This window comes from Octodon degus, unplaced genomic scaffold (assembly GCF_000260255.1).
Source record: "Octodon degus isolate 3935 unplaced genomic scaffold, OctDeg1.0 scaffold00067, whole genome shotgun sequence".
NCBI lineage: Eukaryota > Metazoa > Chordata > Mammalia > Rodentia > Octodontidae > Octodon > Octodon degus.
The window spans coordinates 7,460,401-7,485,726 of record NW_004524643.1 but is presented as its reverse complement, the minus strand read 5'-3'; the positions used below and the strand labels follow the sequence as shown (position 1 = coordinate 7,485,726).

General features: G+C 39.3%; 1 long non-coding RNA gene across 1 annotated transcript in view; it reads right to left on the bottom strand.

Moving 5' to 3' along the window:
* The window catches only part of LOC111817706, a 26,063-nt gene continuing 737 nt past the window's right edge, over positions 1-25,326 (bottom strand). Inside the window, exons 2-3 of the long non-coding RNA XR_002821838.1 lie at positions 21,368-21,487; positions 1-75 (exon numbers count right to left, since the gene is read on the bottom strand). This is a non-coding gene — a long non-coding RNA (uncharacterized LOC111817706). The remainder of the gene's footprint in view (positions 76-21,367; positions 21,488-25,326) is intronic.

Below are 25,326 nucleotides of genomic sequence, written 5' to 3'. Positions count from 1 at the left end.
CTCATCCATTCCTCCTCTTAAAGTGGAAATTCACCATCCTAATCAGACTGTTCCTTGGTGAGCATGGAGTCGGAACTGGAAATGAGACAGTAATTCAACATTTAACAGGGTCAGGCTATCCTAGAGCCGCAAATCAATGTCCCAGTAGGGATGCCGGAAAGCGCTGACGTGCACTGGCTGGCACTCCTTGAATCCAAGCTAGTGTGAACATATTCTCCCTGGAGGGCTCAGGGACAGATGGCTCCACCACTCTCTCCACAGACTACTCTTGTTCTATACTTCCACATCTTAGCGTCCCTTCCACCCAAGAGGCAATTCCTGCTCACCCAGGATTCAAGTTTTTTCAGAATGGCTTTGCAGAGATCTCTTCCAATCACTTATGTAGAGCCTTTAAATTTGAACTTTGAAAAAGCTATATATATATTTTTTGTTCTTGTGTTAGTCTTCCTACATCCTCCGCATCCTGATAACTATCTTAGAAGATCTTTAATTTGGGCTTTTAAACACCAGAAGCAGGCATAGGGGCCGGGGGTTCGATCTCCAGGTCTGCCTTGCCAGCCCCGAACTGGGGCGTGCTGAGACAGCAATTGAGACTGGTGTTGGCATGTGCCTGTAATCCTAGCTCTTGGGAGGGTGTAAACAGGAGGATCATTATGAGTCCAATCTAGTAGTGAGACCCTGAACACCCTGTAGACCCTTCGCTAAAATAAAAATAAATAAAATAAACACCAGAAGCTTTGAACAAACTGTCCTAAATAATTTAAAAATAATTATACATTTAAAAAATTACAACACGACAATCATTAAAAAATAAGTTTAAAGTGTTGAGTTCACATTTTAGGTTTTCAGTAGTCTTGTGAAAATTCTTTGTATTGTTTTATTAACATATCTAAACCTCATATTTATCAATAACTTAGTACAGATTAGGCAAGTCTGTAACATTTCCTCCTGATCCTTGCAGAGAAATCATTGACATTTTAGTGAAGTATTTCAAGTCCTTTTTTTTTTAAGTTCTCAAGATGTTTAAATGCAACTTTTATGGTAATTCTTCACCTGTGTATCTACATGTAATACTGAGAATTATTATCTTATTCTATTTTGTACGAAAATAAGAAAATATAATTAAGCCAGGCATGGTGGCATACAGCTATAATCCCAGCACTCTGGGAAGTTGAGGCAGGAGGACTGCAATTTGAGCCCAGCCTTAGCAAGACCCTGCCTCAAAATAAAATAATAAAGGGGTAGGGGTATACTCAGTACTAAGGCTCTGAGTTCAGTCTCCAGTACCAAATTTTTTTTTTAAGAAACAAACAAAATTATCATAATCATAATAGGTTACAAGGCTTTTTCCCATAAAACACTTAACAAATTTCATCACCCATGGAAGCAAGAATAACACTTGGCCTGAGCCCCCCCCTTCAAACTGTTTATTTTGTATTCTCTAGTATCAATTTGCTTGCTTTACCTCTCTTTTTATCACTATTTTTCTTCTTCTCTAGTACCACGCCCCCCCCCCCCTACTAGGGATTGAAGCCAGTGCCTTTGTGCTGAACTGCATCCCCAGGCGTTTTTATTTTATCTTGAGACAGGGCCACTAATAGCAGAGCTGAGCTCAAGTCTCTCCCTCAGTCTCTGAGTGCTGAGATCACAGGAGTGTGCCACCACCCCAGCTTTCAGTTTTCTTAAAATGGCTCAAATAAGGTACGCACCACTACTAGTTAAATCTGTCTTAACCAATTTATGATGTCCAGTAAAGTCAGAAAAATATCACAAAGGGCCGGCGAGATAGCTCAGTGGACTAAGCACCTGCTTTGGCAAGCACAGGGACCAAGATTCAATCCCAGGTCCTGCATGCTGGGCTGGCCCCACCCCTGGGAGCCAGCTGCTGAGTCCGGGAGTGGTGGTGCATGACTGTAATCCCAGCAGTGGGGAGGCTGAAAACAGGAGGTTTACTACGAGTCTGAACTGCATAGTGAGACCCTGTACCAAATACATAAAATGAAGGAAAAAGAAAGAAAATCACAACTGACCTTGCCTCGTGAGTGATTATATTATAGTTTTATGTATAAAGGTAAATGGATTTGCTGTGGCATGCTAGGATTTCTGAAATAATTTACGACAGTTTCAGGGTTAAGGCAAAGTTAAGAAATTGAAGGGAGTTTTTTTTCATTTTAAAGCTTATTTCCAACAATTTGAGAGTTAAGCTTAACATGTTCCTATGAAGTTGCACCCATTTTATTTTGATTCCTTGACTATTACTGAAACACAGAATGTTTATGACACAGTATATTTACTTTGAGCTCTACTTGACTTAAACTCGTATATATGATCCTTTTATTTATGCAAACTTGAAATAATACTAATAAACTAGTCATGTTCAACTGTATCCTTTGAGATGAAGAGACGCAGGCACAGCCCAAGAGTGCGGTCACACGGGCTCCACTGCCTCTCCACGTGACACAGACAATGACTGCACTCACTGTCCGTGCAAGTGACCGTTCACTCCAAGGCATACTTTGCTAAATACAGAACATCAGGGGCTAGAAGACGAGTCTGAGGAGAGCCAGTGTGCTTGCTTTAGTTAAGATAAAAAGATCCAGCTCCCTGTATTACTCCCCACTGATTCCAGCCTCCTGCAGTCAGGGCATCAGAACAAGTTGTATCCACATTCACAGAGCTTCAGTCAGGGTCAGGGCACACTCTATGACACTCCCTTAGCCAGGAGGGCATCGTAGCACAAGAAGAAATATCTACTGTCGCTATGAAATATGAGGTGGCAAGAATGTCTCTTTACAGCACGGCATGGTGGTACACACCTATAATCCCAGCACTCAGGAGGCTGAGGCAGGAGGATTGCCAGGAGTTCAAAGCCAGCATGAAGTACATAGTAGAGTCCCTGTTTCAAAAACTCAAAATAGGGGCTGGTGAGACGACTCAGTGGTCTAAAGCACCTACTTAGAACAAGCTAAGCTAAGCAAAGCACAGGGACCGCGGTTCAATCCCCAGCACCACATGCCAGCCAGCCCCGCCCCCTAGTGGGCTGAGCTGGCCACACACACACAAAATAAATAAATAAATAATAAACTGAAAAAAAAAAACCCTCAAAATAAATCAATAAATAATCTTTAGACTTGGTTTTCTTCTTCTTTTTTTTTTTTTTTTTTGTATTTAGTACAGGGTCTACAGTGTCTATAGGGTCTCACTTCATATGTCGGACTCCTAGTGATTCTCCTGTTTTCAGTCTCCCAGGTGCAGGAATACAGCCACGTGCCACCATGCACGATCTCAGTCACTGTCTCAGCTCCCACCATGGGCAGGGCTTGCACCACACGCCGGGAATGGAAGCCCAGTTGCTATGCTTTGCCTGAGCAGGCACTTTAGTCTGCTGAGCTATCTGGCTGGCCCTATTAGACTTGGTTTTCATTACAAAAAAATAAAATCAGATTGGACATAAGGGGCTTACTTTTGGAGTAAGTCTTATAAATCTTTCAACCCACTTATTAAAATGCTTACAGTTCCCATTTCATTGCAGATGAAATAATACTGAGCAAAGGAAGTCAATCGCATTTTTATTAAGCTAAACAAAAAGATGTGCAAACCTTAGGAAATTAAGTAGCAAATTAAAATTCACAAAAACTCACAGGTACATTTTATCAAAATCCACAAATAGGGGCCGGGGAGATGGCTCAGTAGGATAAGCGCTTGATTGGCAAACGCAAGGATCTGAGTTCAATCCCTGGTTCCACCAAAAAAAAAAAAAAAAAAAATCCACAAATAGACATAGTAATATATCTTCTTCACTGACTGTACCACAAGTCTAAATGAAAAACAAAATAAACAATAATGCAAATAGGGCTTTTTAAAATTCATATTGTTCATTTAGCGACACAGCAGATTGAGGGCTCATCAGGACCCACAACGAAGTATCCAGAGTAATACCTTTTTATTCCCCCAGAATTTAGATTAACAGTTTATAACAAATATGTTCTTAAGCAGTCTCTTTATTTGTTCTTTTCTCATATGTAGGGTGGGTATGAGAGGAAGTAGGTCAAAACAGTTATGCAGTTAGTACCATGTTGTGTGTGGTGGCACATGTCTGTAATCTCAGCTCTTGGGAGGCTGAGGCAAGAGGATCACTGTGAGTTTACAGCCAGCCTGAACTACATGGAGAAACCCTGACTAGAAAGAAAGGGAAAAAAAAAAAGAGTAATACATTACCTCTTATACTTAACATTTTAAAATTTTGTATTTACTGGTTCACATTGTGTATTATTTAATATTTGATTATTTAAGTAGTGGATCCATATGACCTGTCTATGTGATATATATACTAGCGGGGTGTTGGAAGTCTGTTCTTCAAAATAATTAATTCCTGACCTACCCTTTTCCGCACGGTAATGGTTCCCACCATGGCAAACTGAAGCTATTCATGTGGAGTCGGAAGGAGAAGTGCATGTTTCATTTTTCTGTGCTAGTAGCGGGCTCCAGTATACCACTGTATATGTCTGTATACACATACACATGCATATATACTCATGTGTATACAGTCACACACCTATGTGTACAAGTATGTCTATATTGCGCACACACACACACACACACACACACACATTTTCAAGAAGCCTATGGAAGAGTGAACGAGACTGAAGCCAGTGTCGACCTTAAAATCCCACCTCTACCACTCACTAGTTATGACCTTTGGCCAATCACTTAATTCTGTGCTTTAATTTCCTCTTCAGCATAATGAGCACAATTAGTTCCCTATAAGGTGTTATAAATTAATTAAATATACACAAATGCTAACAATGGCAATAATATGCGTAAGAGCTACGTGACATTCACTGTTATTGTTGCTATTATTATTATCCCTATGTTTGACTTTGCATACACATAGTGATCTGTCAGGATCTGTCCCAGCCACTGTTGGGTCAGGTCCTCTGAGCCAACACCTCTGCCCCAGGGCCTGCCTCTTTCCTTTTGCAGGTTCATGTGGCCTTGTAGGGATCCAGTTCTGTCATCACTGTGCAGCTTTCGGCCTGAGGCAGGTGCCCTTCCCTTCCCAAGCCTCATGTCTGTGTCCCTCCATCACAGCCCAGACAGTCCTAGCTTCTACAGCCCTGGATGTCTGGCACCTACCTACCTTCATTGGTACAGAGTCTCTGAGTCATCTGCTTGCCTCTTGGCTACTGGAGTCTGTGTTTTCTGCTGAGTGCGCATCTTGTTCTCTGGAGCTTCACGGCAGGGTTCCGATCCCATGGCTCCATTTCAACTTGTAATTCTCACCAAGGACCTTGTTCTGGACCTTCCCCAGTTCCTATCACTTTTTACCGCACTACCAATTCACTTGATCTCAGAGACTTGCCCTGTAATTTATAACTATGATGGCCATTTAATCTGGGGTTTCCAAAGAGATCAACTGTAAATATTCTATCTTTTTTTGTATGTTATCCAGAGATGTCTCTTCCCCCCTACCCCCCATACTAAGAACTAAACTCAGGGTCTTTACATTGAGCCTTTTTTTTTTTTTTTAAGACAGTGTCTTGGCTGAGAATATAGCTCAGGGGCACAAGCACCTGCCTGGCAAGCTCAAGGCCCTGAGTTTGATTCCCAGACAAAAAAATAAATAAACAAAGACAGTTCTCACCAAATCACTAAATTGCTCCGGCTGGGTTCACACTTCTGATCTTTCAGTCCAGGCTGGGCTCCAATTTGCAATCCTCTTGCCTTAGCCTCCCAAGTAGCTGGGATTACCAGTGAGCACCATCTCACCTACCTCATGGCAGAGCATGTCTCAGTGCACCCTCTGAATCACAGTGCATGTTCTACTTCTCTAGCAAGCAATCCTATGTTACATTGTGGAAGCGACCAGAAAGAAAGCAGATTTCAAAGGAGGACCCCAAGAACTTCTCACCCCTGCTTTCAAAGACTGACAGGAACATCACACATTTCATTTTCTATTTTTCAAATTATTTGATTCCATTCATGTGTTCATATTGTAATCATCCGATGCTTGTTGTTACCAAGGATTGCACATACTAGGCAAGTTCTAGAAAGTTCTTTACCCCTGAACTCCATTCTCAGTCCTATTTACTGTCCTTTGAACATGATGGAAGGAAATTACTTGATTGCCTCTCTTTACTTCCATTCCACCCCTTAATGACTACCCATATACTACAGCCTACTTGAATCTGCTGTGTTCTGATAAACTCCTCTGGAAATCAGAGGGATTATATTTTTTTCTTCTTCTTCTTCTTCTTCTTTTTTTTGTATTTTAGGGAAGGGTCTACAGTGTGGTCAGGGTCTCACTACTAGATCAGACTCACAGTGATCTGCCTGTTTACAGCCTCCCAAGAGCTGGGATTACAGGCATGCGCCACCACGCCCAGTCTCAATCACTATCTCAGCAGGCCCAGGGAGGAACACCCCTCCATCCTTTCCCCCATCCCCTGCGCCTGCTTGCAAGCACTTTAATCCACTGAGCTATTTGGCTGGCCCAAGAGTGACTGTATTTCTATAAAATCCAAAATCAGTGTTTGAGCTTGGTCATTCACCCAGTCTCTAATGGACTATAAAACAATGCTGGTGGCTTTCCTGCCTTGCCAGACATACATAGGCAAATCTGGAAAATATTCCCACTTGACATAACTTAAAACTCTTTGTTTCTAGTATAGCTATAAACAACAATTATTTCTCTAAATGAGTATCTTCCGTTAAAAGGGGAAATACAACATTATTGGGTGGTCATGCTGTAGGCTGTATGGCTAGTGCTATAGGGACAGGGCAAATTATAGGAGGATAGTAATCAAAATTCTATTTTCAGAGACTCACATGCAATCAATCTTTCTGTGCTCTTTTCAGACTTGACTCTTGTTTAGCGATTTAAATAAAACTTATTTTCTTCCACTTAAGTCCCTTTTATTGAAAAAGGGTACAATTAGAAAGGGTGGTCAACTAAGATTGAATCTCTTCTCTGTTCCTTGTCCCCGTCCCTCTCTCCTTTCCCTCCTTTCTTCCCTCCCTCCATTTCTCCCTCATATTTATCCCTCCACAGAAGTATTTTTGTTTTTCTTATGTTTTATGTAGTTAATACAGGGTCTACAGGGTCTCAGTATATAGATCAGACTCATAGCAATCCTCCTACTTTCAGCCTCCCAAGCGCTGGGATTACAGGCGAGCACCACCACGCCCATTGTTCCACCAAGGTTTTTAATCAGGGATTGATGGACCCGCAACTGTCTTCATTCTGAGTCTGTGGGAAAAATTCAGGGTGTTCACAAACTTGGAAGGAAAACAAAATTACATCATTATTTTTACTGACTTCTAATTGAAATAGCATTTCCTTCACAATCTCCCCATCTCTGCCCTGTCTTTCATCTCTGCTCATCTGAAGGCTTAGATTAGCACACAGCGCTTCAATTATTAATGCAGACAAAATTCCACAGAGTATTAGCAGCCCTATTGACTTTCACCGGTGGAAACCACATTTCTTTCCTGCTTTCGCATTTGTTGCAGGTATCTCAAATATCACGTTTTAATTACTCTTTCAAAATTATGGTAGTAGACCCACTCATAATTCAATGTGTTAATAAACATATTACACCAATGTTTTATTTTTAATATTCTGATAACATTTCAAGTTTCCTTTGGACTCTTAGGTATTTTAAAACATCTTTATGGAGAGACTATAAAATTCACCCACTTAATATGTATGATTGAATGGTCTTAATATATTGACAGAATTATGCCCCCTTCACTACAATCTAGTTGGGGTTTTGGGGTTTTTTTTGTTTGGTTGGTTGGTTTTGTTTTTAGCATTGGGTATTGAACTCAGGATCCTGCACTTGCCAGGCAAGTGCTTATTCTACTGAGCTATCTCCCTGGCCCCTACAGTGTAGGTTTAGAACATTTTTATCACCACAAAAAGAGAACTGTAGCTGTTAGCAGTCCTTGTTCACTTTCCTCCCATCTATCCTCTAGCCCTTCAGGACTTCAGCTGTATTTATTGCCAAGCAATATTCTACGACATATGGGTATGACAGATTTTCGTTTATTTAAATTGCTTTTACTTTTTCATTATTCTGAATAATGTCATGAACATTTACATACAAGTTTTTGGTGGAAGTATGTTTTAATTTCTCATGAGTTCAAATTTAGGAGTAAAAATGCTGAGTTACATGGTAATTCCATGTTTAAACCTCCAAGGAACTGCCACACTTTCCAAACTAGTTATACTGGGGCTCTGCTGGATAGCTCAGTTGTATAAAGTGTTGCGGGGCCAAATGCAGGCAGGCGCATTGGACCACAGTTTGATTCTCAGCTCCAGAAGCTGCACCAGACCCTCTTTTAAGGCAGCCTGAAGTAGCCCCCTCAAAAAAAACCTCCTTCCCAAACTGTTTATACTATTTTGTATTACCAGCAATAGCATTTTAAAGGTTCTAATGTTCTAACATTCTCGCCAGCTCGTTACCGTGTCACTTTGATTATAGCATGTGGTTTGAATTTCTTCAGTGGCTAGTGATGTTTAACATTTTTCCATGTGCTTACTGCCCAGTTGTACGTTATCTTTGGAGAAATAGTAGTTCAAGTCTTTGACCTTTGTGATACTGGGGACCAAACCCAGGGGTGTGATATATCCAGCTGTTTTGAGTTTGTAAATTTTGAGACAGGACCTTGCTAAAATACCTACACTGACATTGAATTTGTGGTCCTCGTACCTCAGCTTCCAGAAGATCTGGGATTACAGATGTGTGCCACCACACCCTCACTTTGCCCATTCTTTTTTTTTTGGCTCAAACTTGGGACCTTGTACTTGCCAGGAAGGTGCTTATTCCGCTGAGCTATTGCCCTGGCAGCCCCCTCTGCCCATTCTTTAACTGGGCTGTTTGCCTTTTTATTTTTGAGCTATGAGCATTTTTTATATATTCTGGATATAAAACCCTTATCAGGTGTTTAATTTGCAAATACCTTCTTCCATTCTGTGGGCTCCCTTTCTATTTTCTTGTTATAATAATTTGTAACCTAAGATTTTATTTTTGTATTCAGATGTGGTGGTGTATACCTGAAATCCCAGAACTCAGGAGGCTAATGCAGGAAGATCACCCTGAGTTTGAAGCCAGCCTGGGCTACATAGTGAGTTCAAGACCAACCTGAACCACATGGTAAGATTTTGTCTCAAAAGTAAAAGCAATATATTAAAAAAAGTTTTTAATTTTGAGATAGAACTTTTCTCTTTTATTGCTTGACTTTTTGATGTTATATCTAAGAAGTTATGGGTCGGCGAGATAGCTCAGAGGACTAAGTGCCTGCTTTGGGAAGCACAGGGACCAGGGTTCGAAACTTGGTCCTGCATGCCGTGCCGACCCTGCCTCTGGGGTGTGCTGAGCCAGCAATGGAGTCCAGGGATGGTGGCGCACACCTGTAATCCCAGTGCTGGGGAGGCTGAATATAGGAGGAATATTACAAGTCCGAGCTGCCTAGGGAGACCCTGTACCAAATACATAAATGGAAAAAAAATTTAAATTTAAAAAAAGAAGTTATTGTCTAGGTGATGGTTGTACAACTCTGTGACTATATTAAAAAACTATTGAATAATACACTATAAGTGGGTGAATTTGTACTGAATTTGAGCTAATCTCAATAAAGCTGTTTTTTAAAAAGAAGCTGGGTGCAATGGTACATGCCTGTAATCCCAACTACCTGGGGGCTGAGGCAAGTGGATCACATGTTGCCCCTGAACAAATTAGCAAGACTCTGTCTCAAAATTAAAATTTAAAAGGTCTAGGGATATGGGTCAGTGGCAGAGCACTTGCCTAGCTTGGATGAGGCCCTGTACCATAAAGTGAAATTAAAAATACCAAAATGGGAGAAGAGAAAAACAGACTGAGAAAGATCCTCACCACATTGTCATTGCTTAACCTTCCCTGTGTGTGAGCCAAAAAATTATTCTTAAAAGAAAAACAACAAATCAGTTTCTAAAATTAAAGCCCAGTGCTGGGTGTACACCTCTATAAATACTCCAAAAATTACTCAATTGTATATACTGTACTTCACATGGCTAAATTTTATGGTATATGGCTTATCTTTTAATAAAGTTGGCCTTAAAATGGCAAACAAGGGGCTAGTGAGATGGCTCAGTGGTCTAAAGCACCTACTTAGAACAAGCAAAGCACAGCGACCACGGTTCAATCCCCCAGCACCACATGCCAGCCAGCCCCGCCCCCTGGTGGGCTGAGCTGGACACACACACACACACACACACACACACACACACACACAAATAAATGTTTTTTAAAAAAAGGATACTTGATTTAAAAAAATGGCAAACGAAGCAATCATTAGATTTACACCTTTGTTTTCTTCCAAAAGTTGCAAAGTTTAGCTTTTGCATATGGGTCTGTGATGCATTTTGTAGTAGTTTTGTATACAGTTTAGGGAAGGTGTCCAGTTGCCTGTGCTTCACTTTATGCTCTTAAAGTTGACCTGAGAGGGAATCCGTATGCCTCACCAGCTTGCTGCGGCAGTACATAACACTGCACAAGAGAACTCTTGCTCAAGAACTTGAACTACAACCCTCTTTCTCTAGAGCTCATTTCCTCTCCCGTAAAATATATGGACAGGATTGAGTTGGAAAGCCCCTTACAATCAGTGATGACATTTACGGTACAGATGTTGAGACTGGAAAGCAATGACTATTTTTTTAATGAAACAAAATCTCAAGCCTGTGACACCAGTTGCTTTATTTTTCCTCAAAGGAAGTTGCTGTCTGGCAATCAAGAGGGTTCAGCCAGAACCTTGAGAAGTGTGTTACGGACAGAGGTGACACAATAGGGGAAGGAAACATTTTCTCTTAAAAAGCAGTCAATTGCCTTCAACAAGTTGCCAATAAACGGGAAAATTGGTTGGTTTTGTGGGAAGAGTCAAATGCCAGCTTTTGGAGGTCCCAGTCAGTTAAGTGAGTACAGATACCTCCAAATGAGGGAGGAGGTTGTTCCTACAAAGTTAGCAGGAGGCAAGATGTCAAGAATGTACTGACTCACGATCAGTGAAGTCATTAAACAGGAAAAGTCAGAAAAATACTATCAAGTCTTTATGTTTATAACTGTAAAGATACTTCCACTTTACATTATTTTCTTTTTTAAGAGAGTAATCATGGAAGGTTTTATTTTTTTCATTTTTAAAAATTAATTTTATTGAGAAACAAATAGCTATGAGACAGTTTCAAAACAGGTTAGTAGGACAGTTACAATAATTAATACATTACATATTGTTGTCTTCATAGTAGTTATCCATAGTACAAGATGCAGACATGATATCCTGTCCAAACACTATTAGTACAAATCTTTCTTCTCATTGAATTAAGAGAAAGCAGCTGTATATCTATCCTAATCATGGAAGGTTTTTAAATAGACTGGTTGAGTCTCTTATCTATGTAGTGAGACCCTGTAGACCCTGTACTAAATATTTTAAAAAATCAACCAAATGATAAGTAATAATAATTTGTATTTGTATTTTTAAAATTCTAGCACTAATTCTATAAGCTATTTGATCATTGTATATACTGTAATTCTTCCTGGACTCTTTCTACACAACAGAAATATTGATGATAATTATAAAAAGGAAAATGTTTATGGTTGCAAAAGTTCCATTAAATATGGAGTTACCACCTTGCATATGGCTGAGCTCAGCTGATCTCGGAAGCTAAGCAGGGTTGCACCTGGTCAGTCCTTGGACAGGAGACAACATGGGAGTACTAGGACTTATAGGCTTTTGACCCACTCCCTTCCTCTCCTTTTGACTGGAAGTAGTGTGCATGCTTGTCATTCTTAGGAAGCTGAGGCAGGATCACCAGAAGTTCAAGGCCAGCCTGGGCTACATAGTGAGTTTAAGAGCAGCCTAAACCACCCAGCAAGACCCTGTGTCACACACAGAAAAAAAAAAAATTTTTTAAACTTATAGCACATTTGCAGATAAACTAGCTATGTTGATGAATAGACCATGCTAAATTTTCCATGTGGTTACAAATTTTCCATGCCACATGTTGACATCCTTTAAAAAATGAAGAACCTTAAAATTAAAAAGGGGGGGGGCTGGTGAGATGGCTCAGTGGTCTAAAGCACCTACTTAGAACTAGAACAAGCTTAGCAAAGCACAGGGACCACGGTTCAATCCCTCAGCACCACATGCCAGCCAGCCCCGCCCCCTGGTGGGCTGAGCTGGACACACACACACACACACACACACACACACACATACATAAATAAATAAAATAAAAAATAAAAAAAAAATGAAGAACCCCACTCTATGATCAAGGGGCAAGGTAAATCCTAAGAGGTTCCAAAGTCAGGTCTTCACTTTTTTCTCCGTAGTGCTTCTATTTCAAGCCCCCCGACGCACACCCCAACCCAACAAGTACTAACACCACCAGGAAGAAGAGTAGCTTGCATGGTGAGGAAGCAGTCAGAGCTCAGGAGCCCTGCTCAGTAGTTAAAGGTCACCTTGAACTCGCTGGCAGGGAGAGGACACGAGCCGGCTGAACTGGGTGGCAGCCAATCTCTGTCTCCTTCTTGGAACAGAAAATTGCTCCCTGCAGTTCTGTGTACCCCTCCATCAAGACAAATACGCTGTGTAGAAATACGGTCTAGTTTCACTTTTTTAGATGAACAGACTCAAGCTGATTTCAGCTGGAGGTCAAGGGACAGAGGACAGAGAGAACCAAGCTAGTGTGCTAGAAACTTGTAGGCCTATTTGGAAAGACCAAAGCTAAACAGACTTCTCATTAGTATAACAATAAAGATGTGAAATCTGATCAAAAGGTTTTATGCTACGATGTATAAAATATATATATTCTCATGGTGATGGGAAATAGAGAAAAACACATTTTAATTAAGGTAGGAAACCTGACATATTAACTGGTGACATTTCTCATGCTGACAACACCAGAATATGAAAATGGTACTCTCAAATTTTTACACATTCACAAATGAAAAACAAATTTTTTTTCACAAAAATAGTGCTCTTTGCATATGCCTGGCAAGGGCAATGTCCTGAGTTTGATCCCTAGTACCAAAAAAAAAAAAACAAAAAAACAAAAAAACTTTAAAAAAAGAATGAACAGTAAATCAACATTAGATGACTTATTCTAAAAATAATCTTCCTCTTTAAACTGTCTTCTTCAAATTTTCTGAGGAAAAATTGACATTTAACTCTATGCTTTAGTTCCTTTTTTTGCTTTCATAAACTTTTTTCTTACATTTCCTCTCTGGTGGGAGTAGTATTCTATTGTTCTATGAAAACCTCATTGTAATCCATGAGGTATCAGCTATTAGTTATTAGTTAAAAAGTAAGTTTAAAACTGAAAACAGGCAGTTACATACAAAAATGATGCTTTTTTTTCTGTGTTAGGATGATCTCAGCTTGTTTTCTGGAAATGTGCATTGAACCATAAATGATATCATATCTCCCCTGACGACATAATCTTTGCTAAACGCCTGTCGAGCTCATTGTGTTTTTCAGAGGAAAGACCTCGGTCCAGCTGGGAGGAAAGCTACCCAGTGCAGCCTGACATAACAGCTGGATGTGCAGTCCCAATTCCCATCATCTTGGTTGCAAAGAGACAAGGTCATGGCACAGGAGGCAACTCTACACTTGTGGGCCAGGCAAGTGCAAAGGAACAAGCCAGGAGGCCAAGGAGGGAGAGAAGATCTGATCAGAGCTGAGCGGTGGAGAGGGTTAAGGGAAGCCTTTCAGATCCCAAGCCACAAGGGAGGCCTGTGCCAGAGTATCCCTTTCATGCTCATGGTTAAGAGAGGTTCAGCTGCTCAAGAGTAACCCCCCATCTCTCCAGGCGAAACTCTGAACCAGCGGGTGCATCAGATGTATTTTTACTCTTTTATATACTTCCTTTTTATCTCAGTGCTATAAAGATTTCACCCTTTAACTTTTCCTCCCTGGGTCCTGTTTATAGGTTCTATTCTCTGCAGCTGCAGTTTCCTCTGGTCTGTCGGTCTTTCATCCTCTCTCCCTCTGTCCGTCCCTCCCCGGCTCTCCCCTTTTCTCCCTTTGAGAACTCTCAAAAACCTAGCACTTTGGTAGGTCTGTCCCCCATTGTTCATGCAGCGCTCTGTAAACCAGGACTGTATGTTGGCTGGGATTTCTCAGTTCTGGAATCAACTTTGTGGAAAACAGAATGGCTTGGCACTGGCCATAATAATAATAATAATTAAAAATAACAGTCAGTGCAGACACATAACAGGGAAGTGACACGAGTCATAGATCTTTTCATTTGAAAATGTCTATTTTGGCCAACTGAGAAGCACCTTTGCAAATCAGTCACTAACATCTCTCCAGGTGGAGAAAAGCAAAGCCATAGGAAAACTTCACCTTCAAGTGGAGAGTTGCTTTTATGTCCTACTTGCTGGTGAAATTTCCACATACAAACAAACCTCTGAAAACCCAAAATGAAAACAATGGCTGCCACTAAGATTTCCAAGTGTACTTTTAAAACAGTACAGATTTGTTTCCCAAGCACAACGGCTTCAGAAACATTCCCACTTAAATCTCTGTATTATCATTTTATATTTGACATTATGCCTGCTTGCATGCTGAAAAAGTCTGGTCAACAAGTTATTTTAATAAAAAAAATACTTTTGAAATTACCCACATCCAAAAAGGCAGAACTGCTCTGTGTATACAAATACTCTGGAACGGCCCAAGTCAGGTATTGGGTGTAGGCGCAGGACAAACCGCATGGTCTGCTTGGCAGCCCTACCCTCACCTGCAAGCTGCCCACACACGCTCCCTTCCAAAAGGTGCTTCTCAAATGCCAGTTGGCTGACTGAGCTACTGTGAGAGGAAGTCTATGGAGATGGGGGTGGTGGTGTGGACAAATATTTACTAACTCAACTTCCAGATTAAAACGTGACTGACTCGTGCAACCAAATTAAATTGAAGTCACACCTCTTCCTGACAATTCTGGACTTTCAAGAGTTAAAGGGGTATGGAGGTTGGTGTCGCCTGGGGCTGTCATCCAAGGCCAGCTGAACAGGCAGCAGGAAGGGTTTGGTCCTGGCCAGGCTACAGACCGACCATCTGGATGTAGCAAGGGTCTAGAATGCCAGAAACAGCTTTTCTTTCTGGTGTTAAGCTTCACTGAGTCCAGCCTGGAGAGAGCCTTTGGCTTAATACCCAAACTGAACAGGGATTTGATATTTTGCATTTTATATAGAACAAACATCTACCCCATATATTCTTTTTGGTAAAGAAGGTCAGAGATAACAACAAATACACAATTAAACATACTAAAAAGCAGAGGTAAACCAGATTTTCTAGACATACACAGACACTATTGTGTTCTTCAAATAATTTTGCTTGGATCTGGATAGACCTTTTCTGGGGGAAAAAAAAAGTTTTGTTTTTTTTTTTACACCATATCTTTCAGTTCCTTGTATGAAAATTATTCTATTGTTGGTCCTATAGGTCACTTGAAAATGCAATTTTACATGCTGAAACAGCTTTCAGATCTTTAGAATTCTCTTCTTCACTTTTGTTTTATATTTAATTGTATTACATTTATATTAATTAGGTATAATGTTAGCATCAGTCAGCTATAATTTCTTTCACAGGAAATATTTTTTTTAGTAAATATGGAAACAAAACTTGCTGGGAAATTATAGCAACTTCCCACTCCATAGTAATGAACGTACACTGGAAACCACCCACTTTAAAAGATACTATCTATTCTCCCTGAGCTAATAGCAGTCCGTGTTTGATTTGCATGCATAATTCTTAACAATTAAAGGAAAAGATGAATGTAAATTCACTTGAACAAAACAAATCAGAAAAAAAAAGATTGTATCCTAAAGAGAATTCTTACCTTACAGAAGAAAACAATGCATGTATCTTTCTGGATATGGAAGACAGGGAGGGGGGGCAGGGTTTTTCTCTCCAAGGCATTAACTGCCACCTAGCAGCAGAGAAGGGAACTGCATGTTTTTAACCTCCCACTAAAATTCTAGAAAACATTTTTTTTAAAAGCACATTATTTTGATTGTGAATAATATTTTAGGAATATTTAGCCTACAAACAGAGTAGGGATTGAATTTTTTTCTCCTATTTGAGGGGAAAAAGAAAACATGTTTGGCTTATTCATGAGAATACCTTTTTCATCAAAAAATTTCTATTATTTTGTTACTTTTGCCACCTGAACAATAGGCCAAAGGAAAAGAAATTCTAAAGCTATCCTTAACACTAAAAAAAAAATTCTGGCCAGGTATGGTGGTGCACATCTGTAATCCCAGCACTCAGGAGGCTGAGGCAGGACTGTTATGAATTTTAGACTACTTGGGGGGTGCTGAAGAGATGGCTTAGTGGAATAAGTGCTTCCCTGGCAAGCACAAGGGCCTGAGTTCAATCCCTGGTTCCGCAAAAAAAGAAAGACGACCTGGGGTAGAAAGTCAAGGCCAATCTGAACTGCATAGTAAGACCCTGTCTCAAAAAAACAGACAGACAGACAGACAGACAGACAGACAGACACACAGACACACACACACACACACACACTACATTATGAAACTTATTTAAATTCAGCTATAAAGAAAAATAAAGACTGGGCATGGTGGCATGTGCCTGTAATCCCAGGCTGAAAACCAGAGAATCACTACGAATCCAATCTACGTAGTGAGACCCTGTTGACCCTATAGACCCTGTCCTAAATACAAAAAAAAAAAAAGAAAGAAAGAAAGCTAAACTCAAGACTTTTATAGGTAAACTGATGCAACTTGAAACTATACTCATAAGTGAAATAAATCAGACTCACACATGCAAACATATTGTCTCCCTAGTGTAAGAACCTGAAAGAGTAAATAAGATCCAAAAATTACAATAGATACCGTGAAAGAGGAAATTGCTCAAAAGGAAGAACTAGGATGGGGAAAATGAGAAAAGCAGGGGAAAAATATAGAGAGAGATGTATCCCTATATATAGCTATATATACACAAGATAGCTAAGACAATTATGTTACTAATTAATTAGTTCATTAAAAAGTCTGTTTTGTGCCTATATTAACTTTTCATGCCTGTATCTTGTAATCTGAGCAACTGCTTTGAAAATAACAATACACAGTATATTAACCATTGCTAAACTATTATCATGTTTTCAAATTCTGCATTTTTTTTCTGTAAAATAATTTTTTTTATTTTAAAGAGAAAAAAACAAGAACAAAAACAAAGCAACATAAACTAAAAATGGTACAGTATCTCAAAGCAGGAATAGAAAATTAACAATGGTTGTTATACTACTCATTTATGTTATCAAATTTGTTGCTCAGATTTATAAAATAAATTTTTTTAAAAAACTTATTTTTACTAAGTGGCTTCATTTCAAACTCCACCAACTGTGTTTTTATTGTTGCAGCAGTCAGTCAGCCCAAATGTCAAAGCTTCTTTAAAGAAGATTCACTATTCTTGAATCACACAGATCTTGTAGTGAAATAAAAATAATTAAAGTTTCAAAAGACATTAATTCAGAATTAAATAAGAGAACATCAAAAGCGGCCAAGATTTTTTAAAAAAGTGGTTTTGGCTAAAAGCATAACTTACCTAAGAGATGAAATCACTGTACACTTTGTGCCCGCCACGCGTTATCTAGATAAGCAGGCCTTACGACTGTTGTGATTATGCGGGTGTGCGTTATCCTGAAGGCAACCAACAACATTTGCAAGAGAAATGCTAGTTCTAAAAGTAGCAACAGTAACGGCGAATGTTTATGGAGTACTTAACCAGGTTCCAGGCAGCCTACTGAGCACCTCAAAAGAGAACTTCTCTCAATCAACATGATGGTCATAGAACATACTAGCCAACCTCATTCCATTTTATAGGCTTCCCATCAACACAAAACAAAGGTCAAGAGAGGTGAAATAAGTCTCAAAGGTCTCAGACCTTATCAGTAGCTAAGTTCAAATACAAACACAGTTCTACCTTAAACTTGAGCATTCTGGCATTCAATTCTCGAAACTATTCTCACTCCAGCCTCATGGTTCTAACACATCATATTCAATTCATTATCAAAGTACTGTTGGATCTGCTTTCAAAATATAGCAGGAATCCAACTACTGTGACCAAGTGACTCACAGCTCTGATCCAAGATACCATCAACTCTCGCTTAGGTTACTGTAAATGCCATGACGTTGTTAGCAAAGTTGGCCCCTTAGAGTTTGTTCTCAATGTAAGGATCAGGTTAATCTTTTTAAAATGTCAAATACGATACTGCCAGACACAGTGGTACACACCTGTAATACCAGCACTCAGGTGAATGAGGCAGGAAGACTGCCATGAGTTTGAGGCTAGCCTGTGCTACATAGTAATTCAAAGCTAACCTAGACTCAAAAAAGGCAGTATGACCTTTCTGTGTTCAAAACCCTTTGGTAACTTTCTCTCACTCAAAGTCTCTATCATGGATGCCTTAAGTCTTCTATTACCTGTAACCCCTAATCTATCTCCTCCCTAATTTCATCCTCTCAGAAATTTTTGTTTATTTAGAGATTTTCAGCATTTTCCTATCAATGCCAGATAGACACAGAATAAAGTGATTGACAAATACTTATCGGATAAATGAGAGAACCCTGACTCAAAAATGTGTCCTTTTTGACAACAGCCATGATCCATGTATTAGTGGTTCTGTGAGTTGAAGGTGAAGGGAGACAAAGTAACTCTTACACAAGTGCCCCACTTGTTCACAAAGAAGAGCCATTTGCTCCCTTGGGGGTTTAATGGATTTCAGCTCCTCTGAGCACAGTTCAAGGATTTGGCTTAGGATATATCCTGACTCCTAAATAGTAACTGCAAAATTAATCTATAAAGGTTTTTTTTTTATTATTTTTTTTAGGAAGAGGCCAGAAACACATTAGTTCTCCAACTTAGACACCACTGTTAGTTATTTCATGAGTTTTTTGAACTAAAAAATATTCTATTAAGAGCCAAAAAGAAAGTTTCCCATGGACATGTAATATTTATTATTACTCAACTGTCTAGATGACATTCTGTAATTGCTTAATTTCTGGAAAAAAATGTCCAAACAATTTACTATGCCAATGGCTTTTGTACATGCTTATTATCTTGGTCAGACACAATAATAGAGGGAAATTACACAGTATAGATACAAATCTAAACCATTACTCTTCCCAACTCTATCTATGTCCAATTTGCTTTGTTCCAAGTCTGAGCTCTTAACCTTAGCTTCTGAATATAAGGAAAAAAGAACTGAAAGAAAAAGATAGACGTGGATGCAAACAAAGCTAGTTTAAAGTAAGCTAGCAGGGCTGACGAGATAGCTCAGTGGACTAAAGCGCCTGCTTAGGCAAACTTAGGAAAACACAGGAACCGTGGTTGGATCCCCCAGGGCAGGCTGAGCTGGCCAGAGTCGCGGCATAGTGGCACACACCTGTAACCCCAGCACTGGGGAGGCTGAAAGCAAGAGGATCACTAGGAGTCCAAGCTGCATAGTGAGACCCTGTAACAACCAAATACATTTAAAAAATAAATAAAATAAAGTAAGCTAGCAGATATTGTGCACATAAATTATGAAACACATAATAGAAATCTTTAGACATTTAAAGGTATGTGACATAAAGAAATATTTGTAGAATAATATTGCTAAACTGAATGAAGTTTAGCTTAATTCTAACTTCATATACATTTTAAATTTGGCCTAATGGTCTCTCTACACAATAAACTATAACTCAATTTGATGCAGTCCATTCACTGACACCATACTCTCAGAACAAACAGGCAAGTTTCAGCCAATCATAGCAGCAAAACTTTCAGCCAGTCAAAGTTGATAGCTGCCAAAGCATGATCATACAAGGCAAAAGCCAATTGCAGTCAATCTGCTGTTTGTGTACGTCACTTCCTTTTTCTAGGTACAAATATGGAGACCCTTATGGTGGGGTAAAGTATTCTCAATTATTTTTGGTCCAGACTGATGGGCAATTCATAAATTATTTCTTTGCTTAAATTAACAATGAAATTTAATTTTTCTAATGCTTTTTAAACACTACTTAGAAAAGCAGGTTAAAAATCATATATAACTTGGCTTTAAAATATTTGTGGTCGCTTATTTCTATCAAGTTATGATTATTTTTTTGTTTTTTTTTTGTATTTTAGTACAGGGTCTACAGGGTCTCACTACGCAGCTCAGACTCACAGTGATCTTCTTGTTTTCATCCTCCCGGGCACTGGGATTACAGATGTGCCTGACTCAGTGAGCCCTGGGGGCAGGGCTAGCATGGCATGCCAGGGATCGAACCCTGGTCCCTGCATCTGCCTAAGAAGGTGCTTGGGTCTGCTTAGCTATCTGGCCGGCCCTCATGATTGATTTTTAACCTGTTTATCTCAATGATGAACTGAAACTAAATTTCTTACCTCCATGGCAATATGGGAACTCATTCAAATTGATCTAAACTAATGCAAGAGGGGCTGGGGAGATAGCTCAGTAGAATAAGCACTTCGCTGGCAAACTCAAGGGCCTGAGTTCAATCCTCAGTTCCCACAAAAATAAATAAATAAATAAATAAATAAATAAATGCAATAAAGTAATGCAAGGGGCAGTAAGATAGCTCAGCAGACTAAAGAGCCTGCTTAGGCAATCACAGGGAACAGGGCTTGATCACAGCACCGGCCCACCCCAAGGCACACTGAGCCATCTGTAATCCCAGCGCTGGGGGGGCTGAAAACAAGATCACTGAGTCTGAGCTATGTAGTGAAACTCTGTGCCAAATACATTAAAAAAGAAAAAGAAATACAGCCTTTCTATGGAATTAGAATTGCATCTATAATATGTACATGCACACACAGACTATTAGAAAATACATCCTTAGGATAATAATCCTTCATTAGAGAAAAAAATAACTAAAGCTTTTAATGGTGATTGTCCCTTCCTAGTGGGTCGTAAGGACCATTATTCATATATCTTCATTTGATTTTTTTTTTTTTTTTGTATTTTAGAGAAGGATCTACAGGGTGTTCAGGGTCTCACTACTAGATTGGACTCATAGTGATCCACCTGTTTACAGCCTTCCAAGAGCCGGGATTACAGGCATGCGCCACCATGCCCAGTCTCAATTGCTGTCACAGTGTGCCCCGGGGAAGGGGCTGGCATGGCAGGCCTGGGGTGCATTGTTTTCAATTAAAAAAATAAAACTATAAACTAAACTTTATTCTTATGTATTTGAGTAAGGAAAAAGGGAATGGACAGTATCTCCTGAACTTAGGATTTTCCAGCTACTTCACATGTACACACAGTAACTTTCCAAGAAGTGTAATATAAACTCAACTTTAAACAATAAGGTTTTTTCATATAAAAAGTATTACATACCTTCTAAACTATGTGAAAATTTATAACAGTCAAGTCCAAGCAAGAAATAGTATCTTCAGATGGAGAATATGGTCAGAGTCTGGGCAGGCCAACAAGAGCGGATGCAGGACCACTGCCACCCTGTGACCAACGGGAAGAAAGGGAGGGTGACAAATAGGTTTCCTAGAAGTTACAAGAATGAGATAAGCGTTTGCTGGAAGCCAGGGTACAATGGGTATTCTGCAATAAACACAGTTGAATATATAGCATGTTGTTTTTAGGACATTCACAGAAGTTTCAATTTGATGACAAATGATATAATTTAGCCAAGTTCAGTGGCAGAGAACAAAATGACTGCAGCTTTAACAAAAAGGTTGTAATTAGTTCTGAAATTCAGCTTTACAACCTCTTTTCTTTTTTCGTACCAGGGATCGAACTCAGGGCCTTGTGCTTGCCAGACAGGCACTTATGTTGCTGAGCTATATCCCCCACCCTACAACCTCTTCTAAGGCAGAAATAGGTTGGAGTTTTGAAGATCAGAAGATCTTTTGGTGGGCTGTGAGAGACACGGCTTTCCTTTACCTCCTGCCTAAAGGCCTCGAGGCTTTAATGGAACCTTGCTAGATGGTTCTTAGAGACCAGGGTTTTGGAGGTCACAGCAACTCAGTTCTGCCTACCTTTCTGGGGAACTCATTTATTCAGTACTTATCCAACACTTATTAAGTGCAAGCACTTTTCTAGCACAAGTGAACACAGCAGAGGACAAAGCAGACAAAAATTATGTGTCTTGCGGAATCAGCATTCTAGTGGAATTGAACATTTTGGCTAATTCCAAAGGTGAATTCTGTTTGGATTCCTTGGCCCATACTGAAATTGGTAAAGGGGAATGGTGAAGAAACTTTCATACAGAGGTAGCAGTTTTACTCACAGATGACAACGGTAAAGTGAGCTGACAGCCAGATGAGATACATTTACCCAAACTCCAGGCAAAGATCACCAGTGTTTTCTCACTAGGGTTAGAATGGAGGTGTTTCCAAAGTGACAAGCGTCAGCCTTAAATACCTGCCAAGCTCAGATGTTCCAGCCCTTAAGCCCACAAGGGTGGCAGCCAAGTTAAGAACTTTCTACACCTTTCCATTTCCACCTGGAAGACAAGGCAACCTACTTGGTGTTTGTGGTGGGAAGGTGTTAGGAGAAACACCCCCAGCAGGGACAAAGACAGTAAAGCAACCATTTCCCCTTTGCCTCGGCAGGGTCAAACTGGGGGAAACAAGGAACTTCTGCCTTAAAACTGTAGTATTCAATGTTAATGCCCAATTCAAAGGTGTTTAGTGGGCTAATTCACTTTTAAAAAAAAATAAAAAACTTGTGTGTCAGGGCATTTGATACTATATTTCAGTCAAGGATTGGGTGTGCTTTAACATGTAGCTAGAAATACTGTAATATTTGCAGTGTACCCTCTGCCTCTCACTCAACCTGTCAGTTGCAGTTACTAAACGAGATCTACATAACTGTAGGAAACAATGTTCAACTTTGCTTTTAGAATTTACTTTCATCTGATTCTTCAATGCTTGATTTAGTTTACTAATGAACTATAAAAAGTAGTATTCTGTCTACTGATCCAGTCCCCCTATAAAATATCTTTAGTGATCATTTTTCAGCTCCTGGTTAGAAAATAAGTATCAGGTACGCATGGTGGCACCTGCCTGTAATCCCAGCATTTGAGAAGTCCAGGTAGGAGGGACTGCTGTGAGTTCAAGGTCAGCCTAAACTACACAGCAGGACCCTGCTGAAAACAAAAGAAAATAGAAAATCATATTGTTTGCCTAGTTTATGAGGTTTTAATAAGTGACTTAAATTTTGACCAAAAAGCCAACTAAATGTCCCTTCTCTTGGTCTACAAGCAGAGCTTTGATAACAACTGCTCTGAGGTGTTAGTTAATACTGTGAATGAAGAAAATATATACATAGCGCCAGTTATTAGCATAGGTAGGTTTTAGAGTGATTCACTCATTCATTCATGCATGGAAGATGTAGTGAGTGCCTGCTATATAATGCCAGCTTTTGTTCCAGTTACTTAATAAAATTTTAAGTAAAATTTGAAAAATTTGAAAAAATTTTAAGTAAAAAATTCCTATCTTCAGATGTTTCTTAATTCTCTGCTATTTTATTCTATAGTTTTTTTTTTGCAACTTTTATTTGCGTTCTAGTAATTTTTTTCTGCATAAAAAAAGCTAACCATTTATAAAAACTTAAAAATGTATTACTATTCTTACTAACAGGAAGCTCCGACTAGTAGGAGTCAATAATAAAATGATTAACACAGTAAGGTAGAAAAGGAAATGGAAATTCTCTAAAACAAAGCTAGGACTGGTGAGATAGCTCAGAGGACTAAGTGTGCTTAGGCAAGCACTGGGAGAGGGGTTCGATTCCCGGCACTATAGGCCACACTGGCCCAGACCTAGGTGCACTGAGCCAGCTTGTAATTCCAGTGCTGTGGAGGCTCAAAACAGGAGGATCACTGAGTCCAGGTTGCATGGTGAGACCTTATACCAAATACATACATAAAAATTAAAATAAAATAATAAAGCTAATATGTCAAAATATTTCATTAGTAATAAAAAATTAAAATCAGAGGGTTTTTTTTCTACCAACTTGACAAAGGTAAAAAGTACTTACCATCCACTGTTGAAGTAAACTGTCAAGTACTATAGAATATTAACTGATAATAACTTTTTGGCAACTTATTCATACTTAGCATAATTATAAATCCACATTTCCTTTTGATTTCACAACAGTACTTTCCTAAACTTATCAAAGGTATAATCAGAAAAGTACACAACAGGTATGCTTGTACGAGAGTAGTGATAGTATTTCTATTAACAAAAACTTAAAAATAATCTTACTGCTCACAATTATTATAAGTCCAAACAATGGACAACTATGCAACTCTTGAACATAGACCATTATTTGTAGAAATGATGAGACAGCTATAACTTTATAAACATGAGTTTATTTATACAAAATTTTGTTATGCATTTATGTGATTTGTGTAAAGAAATGTGGAAAACAATTGTGAGATGTTCATGTTACATGACCCTTTTTTTTCTGGTACTACAGAAGTGGGCATTGAAACCAGTGCTTTCCCACTGAGCTACAACCCTGCCCTTTGATTATACTGATGGATTTTTTTTTTTTTTTTTTTGACACAAGGCCTTGCTATGTCCCCTAAGCTGGCCTTGAACTCACTATGGCAGCCAGGCTGACTTCAATATCATAGCAACCTCCTGCTTCAGCCTCCCCAGTGCTAGGATTACAGACATGCACAAAAGCTTTAGGCCCTTTATTCTACTTTTTTCACCAAACTGCTCAGGCTAGGCTCAAACTTGTGATCATCCTAACATGACAATTTTTAGAAAAATATTTATTTAACCAGTCACCCAACATTTATATTCATTCATTGAGCAATATTTTTTAAGCACATAATACATGCTAGGCATTATGCTAGGTGCTGGGCAAACAACTATTTACTCAATTTAATTCACTAAAATAACAGTACTTTTTAAAAATAACAATAATCAGTGTTGGTCAATTTAAAGAGGACAATCTCAAATACTACTGAGAGTATAAATGGAATAGAAAGCCTTATAATATCGATTTCATTTGAACCTACGTTCTATTTTAATTTACTTGCTCTGTAAAAAGCTATGGTTGGGGCCAGGGAAATGGCTCAGTAGAATAAGCACTTGCCTGGCAAGCACAAGGGCCTGAGTTCAAAACCCCAGTTCCACCAAAACTTGGTTGCTGTCTTAAACTATTTCATCTAAGGACATCTTTTGGTTAAAAAAATGGTATCAAAAAGAAGACGTAGGGGCTGGTGAGATGGCTCAGTGGTCTAAAGCACCTACTTAGAACAAACTAAGCTGAGCAAAGCACAGGGACCGCGGTTCAATCCCCCAGCACCACATGCCAGCCAGCCC